The sequence below is a fragment of the Peromyscus californicus genome, unplaced genomic scaffold (genome assembly GCF_007827085.1).
Source record: "Peromyscus californicus insignis strain IS unplaced genomic scaffold, ASM782708v3 Scaffold_15__1_contigs__length_86483966, whole genome shotgun sequence".
NCBI classification, from domain to species: Eukaryota; Metazoa; Chordata; class Mammalia; order Rodentia; family Cricetidae; genus Peromyscus; species Peromyscus californicus.
This window is the reverse complement of record NW_026294447.1, coordinates 18,469,569-18,497,416: the sequence shown is the minus strand read 5'-3', so window position 1 is coordinate 18,497,416 and position 27,848 is coordinate 18,469,569. Positions and strand designations below refer to the sequence as shown.

Below are 27,848 nucleotides of genomic sequence, written 5' to 3'. Positions count from 1 at the left end.
CGGACTAGAGGAAATCAGACCATTTGTTTGTTTTGTGGATTCTATGATATATTAACAAGATCTTACATCTATTTACTGTATCAGATTCTCAAAACATATTTGCCACATCAATTCATTGAGAATATTAAAATGTAAGATCGATCACAATATATATTTTTATGTTTGATATAAAAATTCATATATACATGTCACCTGGGGTAGTGCAATAATACAAACTGATATTTTTAAATATAGTGCTTTCTTTTGCAAAGCAACATTTGGACAGAATAAAAGCTATTAAGGTTGTGTATGAAAGATACATTAGAGTTACATTTGTATCATTGATTACACTATTTCTCAGTTATACAGTTTGGGGGAAAAAAAAACACAAGCAATTAATCATGGTAGATTACACTCATTTTGTATTTGGCCAGCAGTGGCAAGGAGCTGAGAAGTCTAGATTCCCATTGTGTCTCTCAGTAATTATTTGTGATATCTTTTGCTTTTGTGATTTCTATAACATGCTTCAGTAAATGTGATTGTTTGTACCTAGAAAAGATTTTCAAATAGCTCTCACTCCTTTCTTTGTAACTGTACTTTAAAATAGTTGTTTTCATACGTTGATATTCTTAATATGCTGCCATTCCTAGCCCTGCCATTTGTCTCATTCAATCTGAAAAGGAATAATTACTAACTACCCCAATTATAACTACTATAGTTACATTATCAACTAGGTAAAAGTTTAGTAGTGGAAAGAATATTAAACATCAAATGAAATGTTTACCCTAGTTTGTGTAAAAAAAAAAAGAGCAAAAGCTAGGAGTTATTATAATTTTATTTCATAGAAGGGTGTTCGCTATTAAATAATATAATTCAACACTGGAAAAGAGCAAAGAATTGTCAGTACTTTTATTTTTTGAAAATTTCTTCAGCAATTGGAAATACTAAAATTAACTTTAGAGGCTGGAGAGATGGCTGAGAGAATAAGAGGCTGGATTCTGTTCCACAGGGCCTGGGTTTGTTCCCTAGAACCCACATTGGGGGATCATAGCCCTCTGTAACCTCAGTCTTAAGGGATCCAGCGCCTTCTTCTGGCCTACTATGGCACTGCATGTATGCAGAGCACTGATGCATATACAGGCAAAACACCAATACCCACAAAACAATAGTTTTAAATAATAAAATATATACAAATATAAAAATAACAAAATATAAATAAAAATAACAAGATATCGGAAAAACCATATAGCATTTGTATGTCTTTTTATTGAAATAGTCCACAGCAAAAGAAATTACTGTATTATGTCTATATATATGGTTATATATCCTGATAACATGAAAACAGATGTGCAAGTGTCTGGGGACAAAGCAGGTAAAAGGAGGAGGAGGCTGAAATTAGATGGAGCATTGAGGGGAGTACTCTCAAAGCACACTATATGCTTGCATAGAAATGGCCTGTGTAGTCCTGCATAGTAAAAACAAGGAAAATTATTTTTCATGTAATTATTATTATTACCCTGTTACAATTCAATGAAAAGCAAGAAACTAAGAAATCATTAGTACACAGTATTTTAGAACAATATGACTTGAAATAAGTAGCTGTTTCTTCTGATCTACAAAATGTGAATAAAAAGATGTTAGACAACTGTATTCATAATGAGATGCTTCTGTTCGTATTAGTCACATTTCTCCATACAGTGTGGCATTGATTATGAGCTCCATTAAGCTGCAGTCCTTCAGCTGGTGTCCTGATTTGTCCAGCTTTCCTTGTTGCTCGAGGGTTTTCATGAAACTGATTGAGTTTATTGTCTCTAAATCACAGGAAATTTCAGCACTTACCTCATTAAATGTATCTCTTATATAGTTAATTGATTAATAAATGCAATTAGGTGTGACAGATGACTCCTGTAGCTAAGATTTGAAGTGATATTCTGTGAGCTCCACACTTCTAGTTTCTACAAGAGTGAAATGTCATCTGTACAAAGATTATCTCCCAAATAATGAACTAGAATTCAGGAATAGGCAGTAGACTGCACTCATCATGGTGATTTGGTTTATCTGTGACTTAATACAGTGTCCACTGCAGTAGTGGGTTTTGACTACATGACCAATGAAATGATTGCGTATAAGTTTATTAAACTAATTCCACTCAAATTTACATAGTCAAAGAACAGTTTGAATGTGAAAATAAATAAGGATGAGGAGCAGGTGGGGAGAAAGAGAGGCAGGAAGAAGAGGACGGAGCCAAAGAAATGAATAAGACTAGGCAACATAGAGCAGATGTTCACATCTTTCATGAATAGATAAAAATTCAGTGTTTTTGAGTTGTGGCCAAAGATCAGGGTGAAAACAGTAAGCTGGAGCATGAGATATTTAAATACATTTAGGGTTTATTCGGTGGGTGTACGTTGTGGCAGAACCTGCCTTGATTAAGTAAAACACTGAGTTTTAACTTATTTTTAGTGTTGCTTATGACTCATCCAACATAGGTAATGTCCTTAGCTTATACCCACCTATATTTTGTGTCCTTCGGCTAAATATACTTATAATCTTTGTAGTTGGAAGTTTTTCTGTGTTCTGCCAGGCTCCCACAATCCTGTAGCCCATTTATAAAATAATCACTCAGAAGCTTATATTATTTATGAACTGTATGGCTATTAGCTCAGACTTATTACTGACTAGCTCTTACACTTAAATTAACCCATAATTCTTATCTATGTTTAGTCACATGGTTTGGTACCTTTTCACAGTTCTGCCTTGTCATCTTGCTTCCTCTATGTCTGGCTAGACTCCTGACTCAGCCCTTCCTCTTCCCAGAATTCTCCTCTCTGCTTGCCCCACCTATACTTCCTGCGTGGCTACTGGCCAATCAGCATTTTATTTATCAATCAAATCAGAGCAGCACATATTCACAGCATACAGAACGATATCTCAGAGCATATCTTCTTATAAGGTAAAACTTTCTGACCATATTTGTAAGTGTCAGATCATGTAAAATGATGACTCATGCTCTCCATGCCAGCACTTGAAAGGTCAACGCTGCAGGTCTTTTCTTTGTGTTCAAGTTAGGCTTTATAAGACAGAGTATGTCTCAAAAAATGAATCAAGCAAACAACCAAACAAAAACAAGTTACATCCCAAAATCTCAGGAAACCTAATAACGACAAACCCTAGAAATTATTACTAGGCATTCTAGGGTGAAAGAAAGGTGATTTTATGTGGTGGATTTTCTCAAGTTTCCAATTGTCATTTCCAGTTGAGGAAGCATGCAGTAGAGAAACCTGGTAAGATGACAATTCAGAACCCTTTCCTTTTCTGCTTGATTTGTTCTTCCTACTGCATAAGTTGGTAATCTTTGGTTCCTTCCCCAAATACCCCTGCTTTCTTCCCTTTTATTCTCTCCTCCCAACTCTAACCATCATCTTCATGTAGCCGATCCAAGTTTGCATTATGATTCCATTCTCCCTATTGCCTCCTTTATTTGTAAAAGCAGTTGTTCTATATTTCCAAACTGATACATGTCAGGGTATAAAATGGAACATTTTGAAGTTCCTTTGGACCCTTTGGCTTGAACCTCATGCACAGGCCTGTAATTAATTTTCTAACCAAAATTTTGCACTGCCAGGTTTTAATTCACATTCAAACCTCTGAGTAATATCTAATTCAGTAAATTCTTTTGATACATACACGTGTATATTAATTTTATTTTCATATGCACTGTGTTGTATTTCAGTTTTTAAAGCAATATTAACTTGTATCCAACTTGCCAAGTGCCATTATTTATATGAAAGACAATTATCTTCTGTTAACTTTCAGAAGGGCATTCAGTGTTATCTTTACTATGTGCCTGACTGAATTTGTTTTAATATTCTCACATATTTTATAATGTTCTTTCCAGACAGAGTGTCTGCTTAAGCAACATATCTTGCTTTCACATCTCTGCCTCTGAGTCATTCTCTCTATATTTTCTATAGTCCAGTACGGTGGTTTGAATGAGAATACCTCCCATAGGCTTAGATGTTTGAATGTACTGTACAGTCATGTAGTGTGTCTGAGGATGCTCAGGAGGTACAGCCATGCTGGAGGAAATCCATCCCTGGAGGGAAGATGTGAGGTTTCAGCAGCCAGGAGCCGTTCCCTGTTCGCTGTCTTGGCTTCCTGCTTATGTTGAAGGATGTGAGCACCTAGCTTGCTGTTCCAGCAACCAAATCTGCCACTTCTGCTTCTCCATAATGGACTTCACCCTCTGGAAATGAGAGCTCAAATAAACTCTTTCTTCTGTAAGTGGCCTTTCCCGTGGTATTTTATTACGGTAATAGAGAAGTAAATAAGACATGTAACTCAAGTTTTCTCTTTCTTTTTAATGTGAAACCTGGTGCTGGTTAAAGAATTGTACATCTTTTGTATTTTGATACTTCTGATATCAAGTAGATTTGTGTACTTACTGTTCTCTGAGTATTATTATGGGATCAGGTGTTCAAATACTACTGCAAGATCTTCTGATTTCTCTACTTTATCTGTCCTCCAATCTACCAACATTTTAAAGTCAGATATGAAGCAATCTAAGCTGTACTGAAGTTATATGACATCAGAAATATGTCTCAATTCTCTTAAGATCACAAGAATTTAGTATAATCTTTGTTATATAAAAGATTTCTACTGAATATTTGTAAAACAAATTCCTAGTAGAACCATCCAGATTACTCTGAGCCACTACTGCTTTTCTGCATTAAACATATTATGTATTTTGACAATTATTTGACTCCTTCAGCTAATGTAACATGTATGACATTTATCATGCTTTCTTCTTCAAATACTAGTTTCTTAAGTAAATTGTAGGATTTTTGAGGACATGAGACATAGTAGAAGTTTTGCTGTTGTTGTTGTTTTGAGACAGGGTCTCTCTGTGTAACTTTGGAGCCTATCTTGGAACCCACTCTGTAGACCTTGAACTCACAGAGATCCACCTGCCTCTGCCACCTGAGTGCTGGGATTAACAGTGTGCACCACCACCACCTGGCCATAGTATAAGTTTTATGTAGAGTAAGTAATAATAACTTTGGAAAATACTTTGCATAGTATCATTCATTTCATATGCTACATACTTTGACTATATTTTAATTTGTATGTATTTATGCACACAAAATATCCAGTATATCCAAAATTTGATAGAAATACTTATCTACTTATACCTTTAAAGCTACCAATTCATAGGAATCATTGGGGTGCACTCAAAACTCACTGGTATACCCACCAGGATAATATTAAAAAATTGGAAGGAAATTAGTTAGGTTTTAAACAGAATAGATATATTATTAGTACTGTAGAATGAACTAATTATTTTTCTTGAGTGCAGGAAAATGTAAAATTAGCTTTAATTCATAAAGTGAGATAAGAAAAAACTAGTAGGTATATGTCTTTATTTGGGTAAAATAACTTTAAAGATAATTTTAACTGATAAGAAAAATGTTTATAGATTGTTGTTAGAGATTATGCTGATTTAGTAAATTAGCTGCTGTAGATTTTCCTCCAAACATCATGACTTCACTAGCACTGAGTAGTTAACCAGGTTTCCAGTACCAAGCATGGATTCCTTCTTGCATGGTTTCCTTCTTGTTGAGCATGTCTTAAGTCCAGTTAGGAAGTTGTTGGTTACTGCTAAGGTATGCATATATACTTAGGGTAATCTTGCCATGCTGGTAGTTGATGTGGTATATAGGTCTAATAGCTTGGTAAGATTTTGATTGTCTCCTTCCTTTGGAAGCTTGGATGAGACTTTCTCCTGCCACGAAAGCTAATTCTCAGGGAAGAACTATTCAGGTTAGTTCTGGTTCAGGGTATCTGGGCCCTGTTTCTCAAGTGCATGATATTTTCAGATATAGGTACTTACCTTCCACCTCTGCAAGGTGGCCAAGGTCAATAGGAATAAGCTCTATGTTTTGGGATTCTCTTGGAAGCCCTGGCCATCAACTCAAAAGGGCTTCTTGGGTCTGTTATTGAGGTTTATGTTAGATGGCCTTTAGCTCTTGGAGGGAGTACTGTCAGCCTAGATACGGCAAGTTCATTGAAGATATATATATATATATATATATATATATATATATATATATATATATATATAATCATACATTGAATTACATGCATTGTGGGCTTTTTTAAAGGCAAATAGTTAACAGTATGATTCCTTGTGTCTTTTCCAGACATTCTTATTGTCATCTGTCCTTATATGAACAGATAAGCATAGTCCTTACCCTTCATCTAGGAAACTTCTCTTTGTAACAGACAGAGACCACTATAGAAAACTACAATGAGTCAAAACTCAGAGTTGTGGAGCCCAGTCAAAATATATACATCTACAAAACCCTCCTGCACCTAGGGCTCAGGGAACATTAAAGAGGAGGTAGTGGAAAGATTCTAAGAGCCAGAAAATCATGAGTATGTTTTGTGTCTCCTAGTAAAACTAGAGGCTATGCCCATGAAGTCTCACTAACATGACTGCGAAAACATGAGGTGAACAAGGACAACACCAATGGACATACTAAAGTGGATAGAAAAAAAGCCCACAAGGCATCTACCTACACAATGACCAAGTGATGGAAGTTGGGAGCAGAAGAGGTGGTCTTGTCCAGGGAAGCACACACCAACTGGTTGTCCAGTGATAAGTGGTAAGTCCTGAAAATACACAATCAGGTAATGTATTATGGACCGAACTGGTTATATTTAGGAACACACACATGCACACAAACACACAACTCACACCCACACATACCCACATACACACATATATACAACTAGTGATAAAAGAGACGACTAAATAGAAGAAGGAGGAGGAGGAGAAGAAGAAGAAGAAGAGGTATATGAGAGAGTTTGGAGAGATGGAAAAATGTTGTAATTATAGTCTAATATCAAAATTTTTAAAAAGATATTTTCACTGATAAAATACAAGTATGCATATTTTTGAGTATTGATTTCTTTTAAAATTTATTGTATTTTTTTGTGGATGAGTGGTTTGCTGCATGTATGTTTGTCTATCATGTTCATGCCTTATGCCCATGGAGGGCAAACGAGGGCAAAAGCAGTCCTGAACCTAGAGCTACAGATGGCTAAAAGCTACCACGTGGTTGCTAGGAATCAAACCCTGGTCCTCTGAAAAAGCAGTCAGTGCACTGAGCAGCCTGTCTAGCCATGAGTACCGATATTTTAAAATCCTTTGATTCATTTAGGTTTTTTTTTTAGTGTATTCTTACCAAAACAAAATGTGTAACATACACAATACCATTTTTAAAATTATAGCCTTTTCATATACTTTCAAAGGAACATTTCACGAGGTAGGCTACAGCAAGAGGAGCAGGCTGGAATGATCTACGTGGTATTGACTTAGAGTTGGACATAAATATGTACACTACTTTGCTCTTTATTGCTATAATAAAATACCATGACCAAAAGCAACTTGGAGACAAAAGGGCTTATTTTGCCTACGTACCCTTATCACAGTCAGTCACTGAGTGCAGTCAGGGTAGGAATTCAGTGCAGGAACTGAAGTCAAAACCATGCCGTGGCACTGTTTACTGACAGTGTTCTGTTTGCTTTCCATAGCTCACTCCGTTTGCTTTCTTGTATAACCCAGAACCACCTACCGTGGGGAGACACCCCATCACCACCAGTTCTGAGCCCTCCCACCTCCCACATTAATCATTAATCAAGAAAATGCCCCACAAACATGTTCACAAGCCAATCTGATGGAGACAGTTCCTCAATTGATATTCCCTCTTCCCAGATGGCACCAGTTTGTATTGAAGTTGAAATAAACAAAATAAACAAAAATCCCATACCAGCACCATGTGAATTGCATGTAAATCAACATGTACACTGGACTGTTTAGTTTGTACAGGAATGCTCTCCTTGTTGCTGAGAGGGTTAAGAAGCAGGCATCCCTAGCAGTAACATATACATTTAAGCTCAAGTTTTAGTTTATTATCCTCCAACATAATAAGTCAAGTCTTCAAGAAGTTCAAAGCATAAGATGGGAAATACCAATCATGGTTGTTTTGTGTCACCAGAATTTGAAGAGGTATTCAGATATGTATACACCTACACACGTGTACTCACAAAGTAGGTGTTTCAAAGGGATAGATGAGTCTTTGACAGATCAAATGGCCAATGCTGAAGTAAGTTGAACAACAGAATAAACAATGGAATTCAGGATAGTTATCCAGAATAGTCAATACATTATTGAATAAGTATGCTAATGCTAGTTGGAAATAGTTTTTTAGTCATTTCAAGTAACTTGTATAGATATTTGGCTGTCAAATGACAGAGATAAAATTTTATATTCTTCACCCACACCCAGCATATTGAATATAGTGTGTAACTGGAGGGGAAAGAGTAGCAAACACTACCTCTGCAAGGCTGCCAATATTATAATATCAATAGCACTAAGTCTTTCCATTGTCTGACCACTTGATAGTGTGATAAGAATGACACATTGCCTCTGCAGTTTTCCTCCCAGAAATCCTAAGTCTAAATATGAGGAAAATATCAGACAATTCCATGCAAGGAACATTCTATAAAAGCTAAACAGCATTCTGTAAAACCTGAACGGCACTTTGTAAAATTACCAAAGTCCTCCCATCAAGGAAAACAAAAGAAATTCTCCAAGCCACATTCAGCCAACAGCTCATGGTGACTGTAGTGTGATATACCGGTAAAATTCTAGGATAGTTACAGTGTGATGTCCTGGCAGAACTCTGGGATGGCTGCAGTGTAATGTTCCGGTGAGACTCTGGAATTTAAGTAGGACATTAGGCAAAAAGCAAGGAACATAAAAACAGTATGTGCTTTGTTCAAATATAGTGCATTCATTGTAAAAATAATTTTGAAGATTATAATATAAGTACATCATCTCCACCTTCCACTTCCTATCTCTAAAGCTTTCTATGTAGTTCCCCTCATTCTCTTTTAAATTAGTAGCCCCCTTTTCTTTAATTGTTGACACACACACACATCCATTCCTACATACATAAATATAATCTACTCAGTCTGTGTAATGTTACCTGTAGGTATGTTTTCAGGGCTGGCCGTTTGGTGTTGGATAACCAGTAGGCATTACTTTTCCCTGGAGAAGGTTATTTCTCCCACCCTCAGCATTCTGTAGTTGCCTGTAGTTTTTCTTCTAGAGTGGAGACCTCATGAACTCCCGTCTGTCCACATATAACTGTCTCTTGGTGTGATCCTTTATGAATGCCAATGTAAAATGTCAGTAATAATGGCAACTGAGGAAAAAGTATTTTGGAGTTCTCAGAATTACATTTGCAGCATTTTCTTAAATCTAAAGCTGTACTAGAGGAAAGAGGTTATTTTAGAAGAAGTCACAAATCTTAAAAGTAAAATTCCTATTTTTAGAGATATGTACAGTCTTATGGGTAAGATTTTGATTAGATTGTTAAACTTACAATCATTTTTTGGTATATTCTTTTGTTTTTTTTATTTATGTAAGTGATAGATTAAAATGTAAAATTTGTATTATGCAATGTCATGATTGTCATGTTTCAATACATGTATATGCTGTATAATGTTTGACATTAAAACATTCATTCATAATTACTTTATTATAGGCTTTGTGATGGGGAACATTGGATATTTATTCACCATCACTGTAACAGACACAAATAGTGCAACTCTTTCTTCATCCATTTGTGCCGCTACATAAAAAAAAAAAAAACCCCACAAAATACTGGGTAGTTTATAAAGTATCCAGATTTGTATACTGTTCCAAATGCTGGAAAGTTGGAGATGGAAATAAAACCAGAATTAGTTTCTGTCTACAAAATGACACTTTAATTCTGGGTCCTCTGGCAGGGCAAATGAATGAATGAAGGGATGGAAGGGGTGAATTTACCCCTTCAAGTGGTCTTTATGATGTTTTAATTCAATAGATGTGGGTGGAGCTCTCACGACCTTCAGAGTTTCGGTGTCTTGATCCTGTTCCTCTCTTGATGTGAGCTTTTGTGGTCACTGGTCTCATCAGCCATCTCCATGTGTTGTGCATATCTCAGAATTCAGTGAATGTTTTACTAAAAATCATTTCCAACTTGAACTCCCTAGGTTTTGGGGCAGAGGATGTGTGTGTGTGTGTGTGTGTGTGTGTGTGTGTGTGTGTGTGTGTGTGTGTGTGTGTATGCACATGAGTCTAAATGCATGTAGCCCTTTTCTTTCTGTTTCAAGGTCCTATCATTGAAGTTGAATGGCTGGCTTGCTTTCTTTCTCTGTATTGTAGTTACTTTCCACAGAATAAAAATGGAATAATTTTAACAAACTGAATAAACTTTGCTGTGTCTAATACGACAATGTTTACACTCTAACTTTAGGATGGTCTCAATACAACTCTCTGGGGGTCTGTATTTTCACGTTTTTCTGAATATGCACTTTGGTGAGAAGATGAACAGATTTTTCTGTGTACTGGTAGCCAGATGCCGATCTGGATTGGATGATTCTACAAAAAGAGTTTTATTGGATTATAGATGCTCTCTCTAAAATCATTCTCAAATAGTTCATGGAGGAAATCAAAATCCAAATTCATTTTCTGCATGCTTGCCAAGTACTTTGAAAACACACAGCCTTTAAATTTTAGCCTATACTGCTCATGCTTGTGAGTTGACCCCACTTTCACATTAATACGTATTCTGCTTGGCATGACTCCCAGGTCTATTTTCTTTTTGCCAGTTTGGCCTGCCATAGATCTTAACTTCCATAATCCAATCCGAGAACCATCCCATCAATCTTTGAAAGTTGCTTGGTCTGCACTTTCCCGAAATCTGTACCATTGCACATTCCCGCTAGTCTGTGCTTTCAGTCTATCAAAGCACATCTAATGAGAAGAAACCTACTGAAATTTGTAGGACATGCCATTTACAAGGATCTGCCTCTCTACAGTGTCCATATGTTCCCTTCTCCATGCTCTCCATGAAAATTAGTGAAAGGTCAGAGATGTGTAAAAATAAAATGAAAATCGCTTTTAATAACAAAAAATACTTAAAAATGAACTTCTATGATGTTCTACTGCTTTCTTTGGCTAATATGTCTCCTTTCTCATGACACTAAAAACTTAAAAGTGATATCTTTTGTTTTAAAAACCATTTTATGAAGGGCTAAGTTTTCATCTCTTTCTGGAGAAAGAACTATTTCAATTAATGTTTCAAAATATAAGAAATGAAAAAGAATGACTTTAACCTACCACAAACTATGGTGTTATCTGCCCCCAAAGAATAATGAATTCTACACACAATGACTTGGGAGTTAGTGTTTTTAATGGAAGGTAAGGTCTCCTAAGAATCATTTCTGAGGTCTCTGCACACACTGATAAAGCTAGACAGCTTAAAAATCGCGTTAGATATATGGAGATTGTAACATCACAAGGAAAGGATAAGCAGACAGGGAGTTGGGAGTGTTGGATAGACTGCTGAAAACCACAGAGCATTAACAGTGATGTATACATGGAAGGGCTTTGGTGAGGAAATTTTTTTGAGGTCACAGGTATGTTATATTCTATCTTAATACACCCCTTTTGCTGTGTAGTAATTAGCTCTGCAACTAAATCTTCAGGAAAGATATATGAAACATTATGCTTTATGTAAGAGGTATTCTGGGGACTTGTGTGAGAAATGACTTTTATAATTAAATCTCATAAAATTTTCATAAATACTACAGAATATTTATTGATAATTTTATTAATAAGTTAATTATTCAGTGATTTCATAAATTTAATTATTAATAAATTTAAAATATTTTATTACTATTTTAACTATCACAAGATAATTCTAAAAATACCTCCAATGGCTAAAAGCAGAATCATTTTTACAATAAAGACTGACTATATTGAATTAAAACACAAATAATATAACTAATCATGACTTCATCCTTAATTAATAAAGAGACAAATAAGATAGAAAAAGAACCCACTGTCTTTGCAAGATTTATTCCAAATAATACGTGTGTATACTAATATCCAGGAAGTAGTGCTTAATTTCACTCCACTCAAATGAGAACTAGACTTAATAAACCACCATAACCCCTAATAACGATCTCAACATTTGTCTTTATACCCACTGATAAGTGTCCTCACCCTTCATCAAGGAAACTTCTCTTTGTAACAGACAGAGATCACCACAGGAAACCACAACCAATCAACATTCAGAGTTGTGGAGCTCAGCCTCAATGGATGCATTTACAAAACACTCCTGCACCCGAGACTTGGGGAAGATTGAGGAATGGGGGTGGAACGATTGTAAGAGCCAGAAGGTCAGAGAGTTTGCTGTAAAAGCATGTCTTTTAGTAACACCAGAAGCTACACTCATAAATGCTCACCAACACAATTGTGCAGACATGAGGTGAACAAGGATGACACCAATGGACATTCCAAAGTGGATGGGAGAGTCCATGAGGCGTCAACTCTAGACAAAGTGCTGTAGGCAACTGAGGAAATCTGGGAGCAAGAGAGGTGGTCTTCTCCAGGGAAGTACACACCAACTGATTGTCCTGTGCCAAATGGTCACCCCTGAAAACAATACATCCAGGTAATGTTATTTGGACTGAACAGGTTATATTTAGGAATAAATATGCATGCAAGAACAATTAGCAATTAAAGAGCCATGATTTGAAAGAGAGCAAGGAGGGGTATGTGGGAGCATTTGGAGGTAAAAAAGAGAGGAAGAAACAATGTGATTATAATACGAAAAATAAAAGAAAAAAATTTAAAAGCAATTTACCCAGAAAAAATGTAAAATACTATTAAAAGTATAGATTATTGTAGAAATGTCTTTACAGTGAAGACAGCTGTTGACATTATCTTAACCCATTTCACTGTTAAGGATGCTTGTTATGAAACATGTTGATGTCATGCATCAGTTCAGATGAGCTGCATGAAAAGAGGAGAACCTCACGTAGATGAGCTTCTTGCACAAAAACCATTCACTTCAGTCTAATCAGGTGAAATCACTAGACAATCTCAACTTGGGTGACATACCACAAAACTGTTTTTAATCTTTTTTACTTATTTTTTTAAAATACCATACACAATAGCTTGATTATCTATAACCCCCATTTCTCTCCATCTAACTTACTCCAGGAGTGCCCCATCATCATCTCTCTCTCCCAACTTCATGTACCCCTTTTATTTGTTTATTCAGCCCACTGAGTCCAATTAGTACTACTCATAAGTATCTGGTCATTAATATTTAGAAATCAGTCTGGCAATGGGAACCATTCAGCAAAGCATCAAGAGTATCTGCTCTGTGGCTTATGACTTCTCAGCCGTATTCTTTTAAACCATGTTTACAGTATCAGGCTTTCATGCCCTCCTGTGGAGCAAGTCTAAAATCCAATCCAGAAAGCTGTTGCTTCTGCATATAGACCAGTCTTGCCACTACTGTATCTGTCAGTAGGCCCATCTTGAAAAATGTCAATGTTAGGAAAGACTGAGCAGCTGATTGAGACTATAAGCTGTGTGATAACAGGATGATGTCTAGATATACATTGGTTTTCTGTATGAGGTCTTTGAACAAAGGTCACTACTGCAAAAGCCTGAAAGGATGAATCAACTCTATTACTGGTGGCATTGAGTCAATCAATGTTGATAATAGGCATGGCAAAACATGGAAGATGTCATCACTAAAAAAGGTAGGTAAAGCAGATGTGAGACTCTTCATATTAAAATGAAATAATCTGAAATTACTCACAATTAAACAATCTACTAAAAATATTAAGGAATATGTTACTTAATAGATATAATTCATAGCTTCTTCAGGTAATGCCATAATTCTTACTAAATTTAACTATTGAACTAAGACAGAAAAATCATTTTTTTTGTAAATGGAATTCAAAAATCAATCCTGGTACATAATATTAACCATGAAATAAGATCTCACAATTATTTTATATGTTCAGAAATTAGCACAAAATAACCTTTTGTTTCTTTTCTTTGGGTGTTTCAGTAAATTTGTAGTTTACAGAATGCAACTTTGTCTTGTTTACTTTTATAAAATAATTAAGGATTATATTGTGTAACAAACATTTTAGATAAAGGCTCTAAATTAAATCATGGTTTTCTCATTTCCTTTACATTAGGAGTGGGTTTCAAGCTCATTGCCTAGGCATTAAGAAAAAAAATTACATATTAATGATAAGTTATCTCCCAACCAAGGATATTATGCATGGGACAGCCAGTATAGTTGTGACATCATTATTAAACTATATGTCATCATGTATCATGTAGTGATGAGACATGAATTAACTGAAAGTTAACTTTGAACATACAGTATTGTAGAAACATATATGCTTATTATTTACTCTTTGATAGGAATTTGTTAACAAAATAAATATGAGTTGCTGCTTAAATTATTGTGAGTGGACAGAATTTTCAGTTACAGGATGTGTTGGAAAAGCAAATCCTGTATTTTAGTTTAAATATAATACATCAAAATAACAGAAGCTATGACAGAAAAAGACCATCTTGTTCAACTGCTGTCAGCATCAGTTCACTCTTTCATTTGTTGGGAAGCTTGAGGAATGTTTAGTAAAACGCTGACAAGTGGGCTTTAGAGAAATCTAATTAATGCTTTTTTTTCTCCCTGGGTGAGTGGAGACAGAAAGGTAATTATAGCACCTCAAAGTGTAGCCCTCAAATTGAAGCACAACTTAAACATATTTAAAATCCCTCCCTTTAAGCTCACCTTTCTTGCTGCTTTTTGATTTTGTGGTGGTTCATCCATATTAATGCATCTAATGACAGACACCCTGAAAAGGTGAGAGTGAATCCTTTTCCTTTGACATATCAGCAGAGGACGGTGCTACAAAGCCTGTCTTTCAATGTGTATCTGCACGGACTCCAGGTCTGTGAGAATGATATATACTTCCACTTTATGCCTGCAAGATTCAAAAGGCCTTTTCAAATATTCATGTCTTTTTCCTTTTATTCTCTCCTGGTATGTGTTATGTGCTGAGAAGAATGTCATAGTCTCAGGAGTTTTATTTTAAGTTTTATTCTTGCCCGAGGGGAGAAATATATTGAAAATTTGCTGGTCAAAGCTGTTCACATTTTCTCATAACATGTCTAATAATTGCAAAGCAGTTTGTTCAAATGCTTAAGGCAGGCTGCGCATAGTTACCATGACAGACTGAGGGCAGTTATTGGGAAATGCCTAACAATGAGTCGGGGGCACTGGATATAACCATACCTTACATTGCTTTCTACAGCACAGTGAAATTAAAGGAGATATCAACATGAAAGGCCGATTTTAATTCTTGGCTGAATTTTGATTATTTTTCTCTGATCTGACTTCAGCTAGGGTCATAACTTCCTCACATATGTTACATGAAGCTAACAGGATTCATATTGCCCAGATACTATTGCCATTCCAAGCTATGGCAAACAAGTGCAGTGGCCAATAAGAAACCCCACAACATCCCACCTCTCCCCCAAAATTTGGGTCAAAGGTAACTGTTTGTAATATTTGCAGTCTTTCTACTTTTATTATTTTTATGTGTTTGAGAACTTGAAACATATTTTCATGGAGTATGATACTCACTCTTTATCTGTCTGATTTCCGAACCCATTTAAACATAGGTTGCTTTTAAATTTCATCAGCTTCTGAGACTCACCTTTCTCTGTACCAATCAGAAGAAAAAGTGGAGGAAAATCACCAGATGGTGGGAAAGTCATTTAGAGAATGTTAGCCAATTAACCTTTACATTATAATTATGAATTCATAACTTTTTCCCTTCAATAAAATCTATGTGTTTAGATAGCTTCAGGGAAAATGGAAGAGGAAAGAGAAATAAAGTTGCAATATAGTGATTCATCATATTATAATAAAATAGAATTGTGGCTTCACGCACTTATTTTTATCAATCACTGGACATGAAAGGGAAGAGGGAGTTAAAACTATAATTTCCCAAGTATTAAAAATATAAGCTTCATTCTGAGTGAAATAAATAACATGACAACCCTTCCTTTTCATGAGAAAAATCAAAGCTGAATATAACATGCATTAGAAAAAGTCATTAAAAACAATTTAACCGGTGCACTGAATACCTAAGCAAGCTATCTCTGTTAACACAACCTAAGCAAGCTATCTCTGTTAACACAACAAAGCGTTCATTGGGAATAGCAATATTATCCACTTATGTAAAAACATCTTTGGACATGCACTGGAAGTATAACCTCTGCATACACATTCTCTCTTTTAGATTTTCAAAGGGAATTGTGGCTAAGTGATTAGGGTAGGATTTGGTCCAACAAACAAGCTGAAAATTTTGTAACAAGTGGTAGAGTAATACATATTAATTCTGAACAGATTGACACCATAATTTGGGATAAAAACAATAATGATTACAGAACACAGTGTTAGTCAGGTCTGATGAACTGGAACAGATGTGTCCACCTGTCTCTGGCCAGCTTTGTGTCACTTGGGATGCACATGTGACTGAGGCCCATCACACTCACTGTCTGGAAAGGTATACAGCCTATGAAATAGGAGAAGCTTGAAATCAGGATCATTTTTTGTTCTCTTCTGTGGCAATCAAGGGCAAACATACAAATGAGAAAATTAAGACTGAATAAAAAAGAAGGTCCAGACTGTATCTGTGGTGAGAGAAAACTAGGGATACTTCATATAGTGCATCTCTAGGTCAGAAACGTATACTGCATTCTCAAACTTTAATTTTCCTACGATCATCAGATTCTGAATGAATCAACTCAAGGTGAAGTACTTTCTTAGTGCAAAATGAATGCAGAAAAAAGGAAATAGATTCTAATATCATAATATGTATGTTGAAGAGGCATTCTGTGTAACCAATTCAAAGTAAAATACAGCTTTGTGAGTATATTTATTTTGAAATCACAGGGAAAGGGTTTTTTGTTTTTACAAGATATTCCCCATGCCTAAAGCTCATACTGTGCCTATGTGCATAACTTAAAATTTAAAGGTAGAATGAATGTCTCTACTTTCATATCTGTAGAATATCTAGGTGTCTGTAGAATATTTACAGATAATAAGTTTGTTCCTTTGTTACACAGTAATCTTAGTGAGTGGTCATAGACTATGATCTTTAAAGACTGGTTATTTTATATGCTACTATTTAAAATGCCCACCCTGTCTGTTTCCTTCAAACTTTCTTATGTAAATTCATTTAAAATCAAGTAAACGTTTATTATTCCTCCTTCTTTCTCATCTCAACCATGTCCTAGAAGCAAAAAGTGACAACAACACCCCTAAACAAAGAAAGAAAGAAAAAACCCTGTGCCCTAGTGCTGTGGCTTGTAAGAGAGAGGGTCAGCTCCTTTTCCCACCACAAGTGGTAGAAGCAAGTGGGGGGGTATCTTTTCCTCATCCTAACCACCACATGGCAAACAAGGTGGCCAGCTATCTCACCCTCACAACCTCAGGACCAGGTCACTTTTGCCTCTGTCAATAGGGTCAACTCTACTGTGCTGCCAAGGAGAGGTGTGGGCCCAGCTTTCCTGAGTGCTACAGCTGGTCAAGGCAACAAGAGGTGAGGGGTAAGGGAAGGCAACTCTCCTCTGCCCACATATCCACACGACAGATGAGTAATGAGGACAGCTCTCTCACTCTTACAACTTCAGGTCTGGCTCACCACACCTCTGCCAATGGGGTGGAAGGGCATCTCTCCTAGGACCATCACCATGGTCCTGGGTGGCAACCAAGCCACCCATGTCAGATCTCTCCTCACTCTTTAGGAGAAAAAAAAAGGAAAAAAATCAATGGAAGCTGTAGTGTGACCCAGTGAGTCACGCAGTAAACCCTTTTATCCATACATCTTTACTTGCAAGTGTGCATTGCAAAGAGTCCTTGGTCTGGTTCGAGGGTTCCGGTTTCAGTTCCACGGTGGATGCTGCATTTTAACTGGGACTCCTCTTTGATATCCTGTTGCGGCCCTGTGTTTTGGAGATCCTGCAGCTTTGGGTCTTCAGGACCAGCCCCTTCACATGCTCTAGCAGATCACGGATGGCATGGGCCAACTCACAACCCTGACTCTGGGCCTGGGTAGTTGCATGGCTGCTCAGCCCTGCTCTCCCTTTCGTCACCACCAGGGTGCGCTCCCCAGCATTGCCCTAGCCAGTTCACTCTTTGCAGCAATGAGCAAGGGACAGGCCTGTTCTAATATGGGGAGTTAACAAGGCAACTCCACGTAGTTTAAAAAGAGGTTTATTTTGGGGTAACTTACAGCCAGTAAGGGGGTTGGTTACAGGATCTGGGAGAGGTGAGGTGCAGTCCAGCGGGGTTCTCTGGAGAACTCTGACTCAGTCTGCCTTCTAGCATCTAGGATCAAGAGGAACCAAGAGGCCTGGCACATCCACATCTCAGGTCTTAAGGACTCCCGTCAGGGCCCCACCCCAGGGGCAGGTCATAGGTAGGCACGGCAGTTACCAGAAGCCTCACTAGGGGTAGTACTTCCAGGTCAAAGCTGGAACAACTACCCACTACACAGCTCTCCTGCTTTCAGGCCCTCAGGATGGGCTCTCCCATACCTACACCATCAGGGACAGCTCAACTGCGCTGCCCAAGCAAGGTGCAGGAGCCACTTTCCAGAGTGCTGCAGCTGGTGAGAGGCAGGGCCATTTCTCCCACTATTATGACCCCAAGGCCAACTCTCCCTCCTGCAACAGGTGGCAAGGGACGGGGGAGGGTGTCTCTTCCTCACCTCCACCATCATATGGCAGATTAGGAGTGGGGACTGCTCTTCCACGCTCAGATTCTTGGGTCGGTACACCTGCATCTCAGTCAGTAGGGTCAGTCCTGTTTTATTCCCTGTGCCCTACCCAGGGAGCACAATACAGCTGACCCCATAGGACACATGAAATATAAATGAGACATAGGCAAAGGTTTCATCTGAAAGACACAGAATGGTTGATTACAGGGTAGTAAACCACTTGCAAGAGATCTTTGCTTTCAGGATAAAAAATGAGATGTGATGTATTTGTTACATAGTAAATTGTGTGTGTGTGTGTGTGTGTGTGTGTGTGTGTGTGTGTGTGTGTGTGTGTGTTTACATTTGTTGTTAGATAACATTCAAATATTAATTGTACAGACATAATGCTAAGAATCATAATCTAAAGACTATAGTATCATGAAATAACATAGCCAGTAGATTATATTAGAGAATTGCTGTTCTTTATTTTTTTTAAATCAGTAGTTTTCAATTCTCTCTACGTATTAGCTGGGGGTGTTTTAATAAATGGTGATATCTTGGACCTCAGTTTTTGGCTGTTATTCCCCTAGGACTGTGATCTTTTTACCTGAGATAGGTCCAGGTACTGAATTTTTATGATTTCTTCCAGCCATAACATTGTGAAATCAGAGTTGAAAAGCCAAATCTTGATTTATTTGTTTCCAAATTAGGCTAAATAGAGTCACCTTCTATACAAATGTGTTTGTATGAGACAAAATTATTAAATAAAAAAAATCTTCACAAATAGGGTGAAATACGTTATGATTGTTCAAGAGTGTGTTCTTCATTATGTGATGTAATAGTAGTTAGGAAGAGTTCACAGGGGCCACCTAATTGAATCCATGGGATTTCAAGAAATGTTTCTTAGGGAAATTAAGTTAAAACTTTTGGAATGAAATATGAGACTTCAAGGTTAACTTCTATAGTATATTGTATACATATATCAGTACTCTTTTTTTCTTGCAGACAAAATTAGTCTATCATATAGCCATACTGAAATTATCATATTACATATACTACATGGCCCAATTGGTAAGAAATTTCCCAAACAGGCCAAGACTTAGAGGTAAAAGGCTAAATTATTGTGGTACAGACTAGGTTTAGGAGTAATGAGAAAAATGGGTAAGAGCCAAATAGTTTGCTCTATGGTGATAAAGGTATGTCAAGTTGTCTGTGTTGATAGTTGAATCTATCTATGAATGCACTTAACTATATAGTTCACATGACTGAATTATATGACATATGAACTTTATCTCAGTAATGTTCTGGAAAAAAAGTAGGATTCCATGATCAGATTATATTCGATGGAGATGTGTAAATGTATGGCAAGTTTGGCAAATAGAGAAGCTGAGGACAGCTGACACCTGAGCTTTGGGGAGTGATCCCGAATGGTAGAAAATAAACTAAAATGAGATAGGTGCAGTCATGAAAGATGTGTTGGCTTTTAAATTACTTCTAATTTTGTACAATATGCATGTAATACCATAAATTTACCATTGCAAAAATTTTTAATAATTTTTGAAAATTTAATTTTGATCATATCCCTCCTTTTGTCACTTAAACTCTTCATGATCCATCCCACTTCTCTACACCCTTTGCAACTTTCTGTCCGTGTGTGTGTGTGTGTGTGTGTGTGTGTGCTTTCTTTAAATCACCCATCAACTCAGTTTTGTGCTGCCCATATACTTCTGAGTGTGAGGCTATCCATTGGAACATTGTTGCTTGAGTTTTCCTGCCTGGCCCACAGTCAGGGCAAATCTCTCTCACCCGCCAGTCCCAAGCCGCTCAAACCTGATCAAGTAAACACAGAGACTTATATTGGTTACAAACTGTATGGCCGTGGCAGGCTTCTTGCTAACTGTTCTTACAGCTTAAATTAATCCATTTCTATTAATCTATACCTTGCCACGTGGCTTGTGGCTTACCGGTACTTTACATCTTCCTTGTCCTGATGGCGGCTGGCAGTGTCTCCTCCCTCAGCCTTCCACTTCCCAGCTCTATTCTCCTCCTTGTCCCGCCTATACTTCCTGCCTGGCCACGGGCCAATCAGTGATTTATTTATTGACCAATCAGCAACACATTTGACATACAGACCATCCCACAGCAGAACATGATTGAACTACCGGGGCCAAAAGCTTAAATTAAACTGATTCTCCCTCTCCTAACCACCATGAGCTGTCCATATCTTGTCAGTTAGGGTTTAGGGCTTAGGAACCCCTTCCCAGTCTGTGCTGGAATGTTGACTCCCTTAACTTGTACAGGATTTGTGTAGGCAATCTCAGCTGCTGTGAATTCAGGAGTGCAGTATAACACTTATACTGTCTTATAAAGAGTTCATAAGATACTCTTTTACCCTCCTCCATCCTGACCTCTGGATCTAACAATTTTTCCACCATCTCTTCTATGGTATCCCTGAACCTTGGGGATAGGATGTGATACAAAATCCCCATTTGTGGCTAAGTGCTTCATAGACTCTCATTCTCTGCATTTAGACCATTTGTAAGTTCCTGAATTAATCATTGTCCGCTGAACAAAAAAAACTTCTCTGATGATGTCAGAGATCTGCATTAATCTATTGGTAGAGAAATGTAAATTTAGACAGCAGTTTGATAGTGATTTCTTTTCACTTAGCAAGTGATAATAGTAATAGGCCCACCTTTGAGGCTGTGAGCTCACCAGTGATGGGTTCTTGGTCAGAGTTACAGTATCAAGAATGTATTTGCTCCTGTGGAGCAGGTCTTAATTCCAATGAGAAAGAGGTTTGTAACCATCACAACGTTCATGCCATTACTGTGCCCATATCTTGCCATGGTGGTCATTATTGTAGTTCACAGACAGCAAAACGGTTGATGTTTTCCTCGTGCAGCCTGAATAGCACTTTATAGGACTATGAGAGATAGCCAGCAGGAATGAAGATTCCTGGCCAATGCCAACTTGATTTCTTTGTGTTCTATGACCACAATATGTATATTTTTCATCACTAGAGTTCTATGATGTTAAGTTCTTGTGGGTAACCAAAAGCAACATCAATGGCCTGTATTATTCTGAGGTTATTTAGGATGTATCTGACCAACAACAACTTGTCGGACATTCTCATATTCAACACTGGGCTTTTTATTTGGTAACCCACCATTTTTTAGATGTACATATCATATTTAAGGGGAATAACATTTTAAAAATTATTTTAGACCAATTTATCAAGTGTGTGTGTGTGTGTGTGTGTGTGTGTGTGTGTGTGTGTGTGTGTGTGTGTGTGATGTATGTGCATATATGTGTATTACTGTGGGTGAAGGCCAGAAGACAACCTTGAATGTTGTCCTTCCACCTTGTTTAAGAGAGACTCTCTTTGTTGTTCATTATATGGACAAGTTTTAGTGGTCTGGGAAGGTCCAAGGATTTTTCTGCCTCATCTTCCTCCTGTCTCTCTGTTGGAGCATGGTGATGACAGAGTCTGTTACCACGGCTGGATTTCCATGGTTTCTGGTTGTGGGAACTTAGGCTCTCATGGTTGCTTTAGTACTGTTTTGTCCTCTCAGCCCTCCTCCAGTCTCCAGATCATGTTTTATCTTGCAAGAGAGAAACTTTACATATGTCAAAAGACAGCTCATAATTTTTCCCACCTGTTTAACCTTGGACATACCAATGCAATATATTCTGAGCTAAAAGATATCAACAGGAAGTAGAGATTATAAAAATAATTAAATGAAAAATTTGGAATTTGAAAAGAATATTATCACTGACAAATCATATGACTTCAGTAGTAAATATGAGTTAGCAAGAAGAGAGTAAATGATGTTATAGGTCAATACTTGGAGATTAGGAACTGTGCAGAGAGAGGAGAAAAAAAAATGAACAATTAAGAAATCAGAGAAGTGTAGTTGCCACAGACTGGATCAGATCATTATATGCAACCACATATGTATACTGTGAGTAAGAAAAAGGAATGAGAAAGAGACCAAATAATGTTTAAAGAGATGATGACTAAAAGCTTCTCTCAATAAAGGAATTCCACTTAGAATAATATTTGCACAAAACACCTCATGCTCACACTTTGATATTAATGTATTGAAAACCAAAGGGTGTGCTAATATTTTTAAAGCTACAAGAGAAAAAAACCTATTGTAGACTATAAAAATCACAGTTAGATTGATTGCTAATTTCCAGTCAAAACAATGGAGGCCATAAAAAATCTATAAGCCAAAACCTAGAAGTCTTATATGAAAGAAGCCATCTTTCAAATGTGAAATGAAGCTGTAAGAAGAAAAGAAAAGGAAAAAGAAAGCAAGAAGAAAGAAAGAAAGGAAGGAAGGAAGGGAGGGAGGGAGGGAGGGAGTAAGGAAGGATGGAAGAGCAAACTGAGTTTGTTTCTGAAAGGCACACTTTACAGAAATACATAGTTCATCTGAATGAAATCAATAAACACAAGTTTGAATCCACATACAACCTTTGTTGACTTATTAAAAAAGTAATTATTTGGAGACCTTTAAAAGACAGTGTAATTGCATACTTCTTGCTCTTACTTGAAAACTATGAAGAGTGCTAAAACATGCAAAACAATAAAATAATGATCTAAAACTGCTCATAAGGAAGGTCTTAGACAGACCTAGGTAATGTCACTAATGAACTCCATCAGTCAGACAAGAATTAACACCATGTTTACATTGAGGCTTCCAAAAACATACAAGAGGAAGAAATGTTTTGTTTATTATCTTATGATGCTGTTTTTATGCTGATCAAAATCCACACAAAGTTAAGGGGAAAAGCATACAGAAATGCATCCCAGTATTATAATATGCACCCAAAATACTCAAATACAATTGAACTAAATCTCATGAAGTAGGAAGAGTTATGTATCACAGCCAGGTTGAATATATCTCAGGAATGAAATACATTTGGTTGGATCTTAAATCAATAGTTAACACTATTTGATAGTAACACTAAAAGAATATATTTATAACATATTTCAACATATTCATTGAACATTTTAAAATGCCGTATTATACCATGAGTTAAAAAAAAAACAAATTATATATGAAAGATATTTTATTCACATGTTATATGGCAACTAAATGAAATCTACAGTTAATATGATTATTGGTACAAGGTTGAATCTTGTACTTATGATCAGGCACATGCTAAAGATGTCTGCTATTCCCACTTCTATTTAATTTCGTATAGGATATAATGAATAAGGAATTTAATGAAGGGAACAGAAGACATCTGGATTGTAAAGAATGATAGAAACAACTATTGTTTGAATATATAATGCCTTGCATATGTTCTTGATCTTTAAAAATGTTTATTATTATTATTATTATTATTATTATTATTATTATTATTAAATTTTACAGGCAGATTGCAGTTTCCCATCCCTCTACTCCTCCCAGTCTATCCCACCAACCTTCCCCACCATCCACTCCTCTGTTTCTATTCAGAAAATGTCAGATGTCCCAGGTTTATCAACCAAATGTGGCATATCAAGTTGCAGTAAGACTAGGAAGCGCTCTTCCTATTAAGGCTAGATAAGGGGATGCACTGTGTGGAATAGGGTCCCAAAAGCTGGAAAAAAGAGTAAGAGACAGCCCCTGCTCTCACTGTTAGGAGTCACACAAAAAGACCAAGCTACACAACTTTAACATATATGCAGAGGACCTAGGTCAGATCTATGAAGGCTTTCTAGCTGTCAGTTCAGTCTCTGTGAGCTCCTAGGAGCACAGGTTAGTTGATTCTGTGGTTTTTCTTGTGGTGTCCTTGACACCTCTGGCTCCTACAATCCTTTCTCCCCTTCTTCGACAAGATTTTCCAAACTCCGCCAAATGTTTGGCTGTGGGTCTGCATCTGTTTCCATCAGTTGCTGCATAAAGCCTCTGATGACAATTGGGCTAGGTACCAATCTGGTCACAGGAGATGGCCAGTTCAGGCTACAAATCACGTATTGCTAGAGTCAGTCACTCATGTTATTTCCTGGGAGTTTCCACTGTACTAGGTTTCTACTTTACTCTGAAATGCTCCCCTCTGCCCCCATTTCTAGTCATCTCTCCCATTACCCTCCCTTACCATCCCCCACAACCTGATCTCTCCTGTTCCCATTTCCACCCACCCCAAGTTCACTCCTAAAATCTATTATATTTCCCCTTTCGAGGAAGATCCCAGCATTCCCCCTTGAGCACTCCTTGTTACTTGGCCTTCCTGGGTCTGTGGATTACAGCATGATTAATCTTATACTTCACAGCTAATATCTAATTATAAGTGAGTACATACCATGTTTAACTTTCTGGGTCTGGGTTACCTCACTCAGGATGATTTTTTCTAGTTCCATAAATTTGCCTGCAAATTCTATGGTTTCTTTATTTTAAACAGCCAAGTGGTACTCCATTATGTAAATGTACCACATTTTCTTTATCAATTCTTTGGATGAGGGACATCTAGATTGTTTCCAATTTCTCGATATTATGAATAAAACTGCTGTGAACATTGTTTAGCAAGTGTCCTGGTAGTAGAACAGGGTATCCTTTGTGTATATGCCCAAGAGTGATATAGATGGGTCTTGTAGATTGATTCCCAGTTTTCCAAGAAACTGCCATATTGATTTCCAAAATGGCTATAAAAGTTTACTTTACCATCAGCAATGCAGGAGTGTTCCTTTTGCTCCACATCCTTGCCAGGATCTGTTTTTTCTTGTTTTATTTATCTTAGCCATTCTGAAAAGTATAAAATGGAACTCAAATTGGTATTGATTTGCATTTTTCTGATAGTTAAGAATATTGAGCATTTCTTCAGGTGTTTCTTGGCCACTTGAGATTCTACTGTTGAGAATTCAGTTAAGATTTGTACCTCATTTTTGTTTTGTGTTTTGGTTTTTTGAGACAGGGCTTCTCTGTATAGTTTTGGTGCCTGTCCTGGAATTTGCTCTGTAGACCAGGCTGGCCTCAAACTCACAGAGATCCACCTGGCTCTGCTTCCCCAGTGCTGGGATTAAAGGCATGCACCACCACCGCCCGGTTGTACCTCATTTTTTAATTTGATTAATTAGTTTTTTGAGATCTAGTTTCTTGAGTTCTATATATATATTGTGGAAATTAGCCTTCAGTCAGCTGTGGGGTTAGTGAAGATACTTTCCCCTCCTATAGGCTTCTGTTCTGTCTTATTGACACTTTGCCTTACAGAAGCTTTTCAGTTTCATGAGATCCCATTTATTAATTGTCCATCTTCGTGCCTACTCTATTGATATTCTGTTCTGGAAGTTGATCTCCTTCAGTTATGTTATTGCTCTAGCTAAAACTTCAAGTTCTATACTGAATACATTTGGATAGAGTGGGCAGCCTTGTTTTGTTCCTGACTTCAGTTGAACTGCTTTGAGTTTCCATCCATTTAATTTGATGTTGGTTTTGGCTTGCTGTATATTACCTTTATTATGTTTAGGTATGTCACTTGTATCCCTAATCTCTTCAGGTCTTTTATCACGAAAGGGTACAGATTTTCATTAATGGAACCATTCCTGTATCTCTGGGATGAAGCTTACTTGATCATGGTGGATGATTTTTTTTTTTTTTAATCTGCTCTTGGATTTGGTTTTCATGTATCTTATTGACTATGTTTGCATCAAAGTTCATGAGGGATATTGCTGTGTAGTTCTCTTTCTTTGTTGAATCTTTGTGTGGTTTGTGTATCAGGGTGACTGTAGACTCATAAAATTAATTTTGAGTGTTCTGTTTACACTTTGTGGAAAATTTTGAGGAGTATTGGTATTAGCTCTTCTTTGAAAGTCTGGTAAAATTCTGCATTAAGACTGTCTGGACCTGGGCTATTTTTAGTTGGGAGACTTTTAATGACTGCTTCTATTTCCCTGGGGGTTATAGATCTATTTAAATTGCTTATCTGATCTTGATTTAACTTTGGTAAGTGGTATCTATCAAGACATTTGTTCATTCCTTTTAGATTTCCAATTTTGTGGAGTACAGTTTTTGAAGTATGACCTAAAGATAGATAGTTTGGATTTCCTCAGTGTCTGATGTTTATGTCCCTCTTTTCATTTCTAGTTTTGTTAATTTGTATATTATCTCTTTGCCCTTTAGGTAGTTTGGGTAAGGGTTTGTCTATCTTGTTGATTTTCTTAAAGAACCAAGTCTTTTTTGATTAATTCAAATATTCTCTTTCTATTTTATTGATTTCAACTTTTAGTTTATTTCCTGCTGCCTACTCCTCTTGGGTGCCTTTGCCATTATTTATTTATTTATTTATTTATTTTAATCCAGACCACTGTTTCCCCTCCCTCCTCTCTTCCCTGTCCCTCCACTCCCCTTCTGCCTACCCCTGTTGCAGAACATTTGTTTGCACTGTGAAGATGTGCCTTTGCCAAGGTAACTTCTGATTGGTTTAATAAAGAGCTGAATGGCCAGTAGCTAGACAGTAGGAGGTTAGGTGGGACTTCCAGGAACAGAGAGTACTCTGAGAAGAAGAAAGACAGAGATGCCAAGAGTTGCAGAAGCAGGGTGTGCAAGAGGAGAGGTAACAGTCATGAGCCATGTGGCATAATGTAGATTAATAGATATGAGTTAATTTAATATATAAGAACTAGATAGCAAGAAGCCTGAGCCATTAGGCCAAACAGTTTAAATCTAAGCATCTGTGTGTTGATTTTATACGTGGGCTGAGGGACTACAGGGCCTTCGCGGGACCCGGAGAGAAACTCTCAAGCTACAAGTGGCAGAGCAGACCAGTGGGGCAGCAGGAAGGAGCGGTGCCATGGGTGGCACAGAAGGGAAAGCTGGTGAGTAAAATTCTCGCCAACAACATGGAGGAGGGAAGGTAGAGGCAGGAAGAAGGTTGGTCAGAAGGGTGGATGGGCTGTGTTGTGCGTGGTGGTTTGGGAGGCATCAGGCTGGCAAAGCTGCTCTGCCTCTTCCTCATTTGAGGAGGGTGGGGCCTCTGCCAAAGAAAGAGCTGAAGTGATAGAAAAGTTTACACTAGCCTGGTCCTGACAATGTTTGTTATGGGTGGCAACTACTTCCTCTAGAGAGGAAGACTCAAGACTGCCAATAATGGCAAGCAGAATGGGAACAAAAGAAAGGGGAGGAGGGCTTATCCCCAAGCTGACCTCATACTTCTGGGTAAGAAAAGAAAGA

The 27,848-nt window shown here is 37.3% G+C and overlaps 1 long non-coding RNA gene across 1 annotated transcript in view; it reads left to right on the top strand.

Annotated features, from left to right (window-relative positions):
* The window catches only part of LOC128110715 (uncharacterized), an 87,032-nt gene that overhangs the window by 4,700 nt on the left and 54,484 nt on the right, over window positions 1-27,848 (top strand). The window contains exon 5 of the long non-coding RNA XR_008218290.1: window positions 6,435-6,644. This is a non-coding gene — a long non-coding RNA (uncharacterized LOC128110715). The remainder of the gene's footprint in view (window positions 1-6,434; window positions 6,645-27,848) is intronic.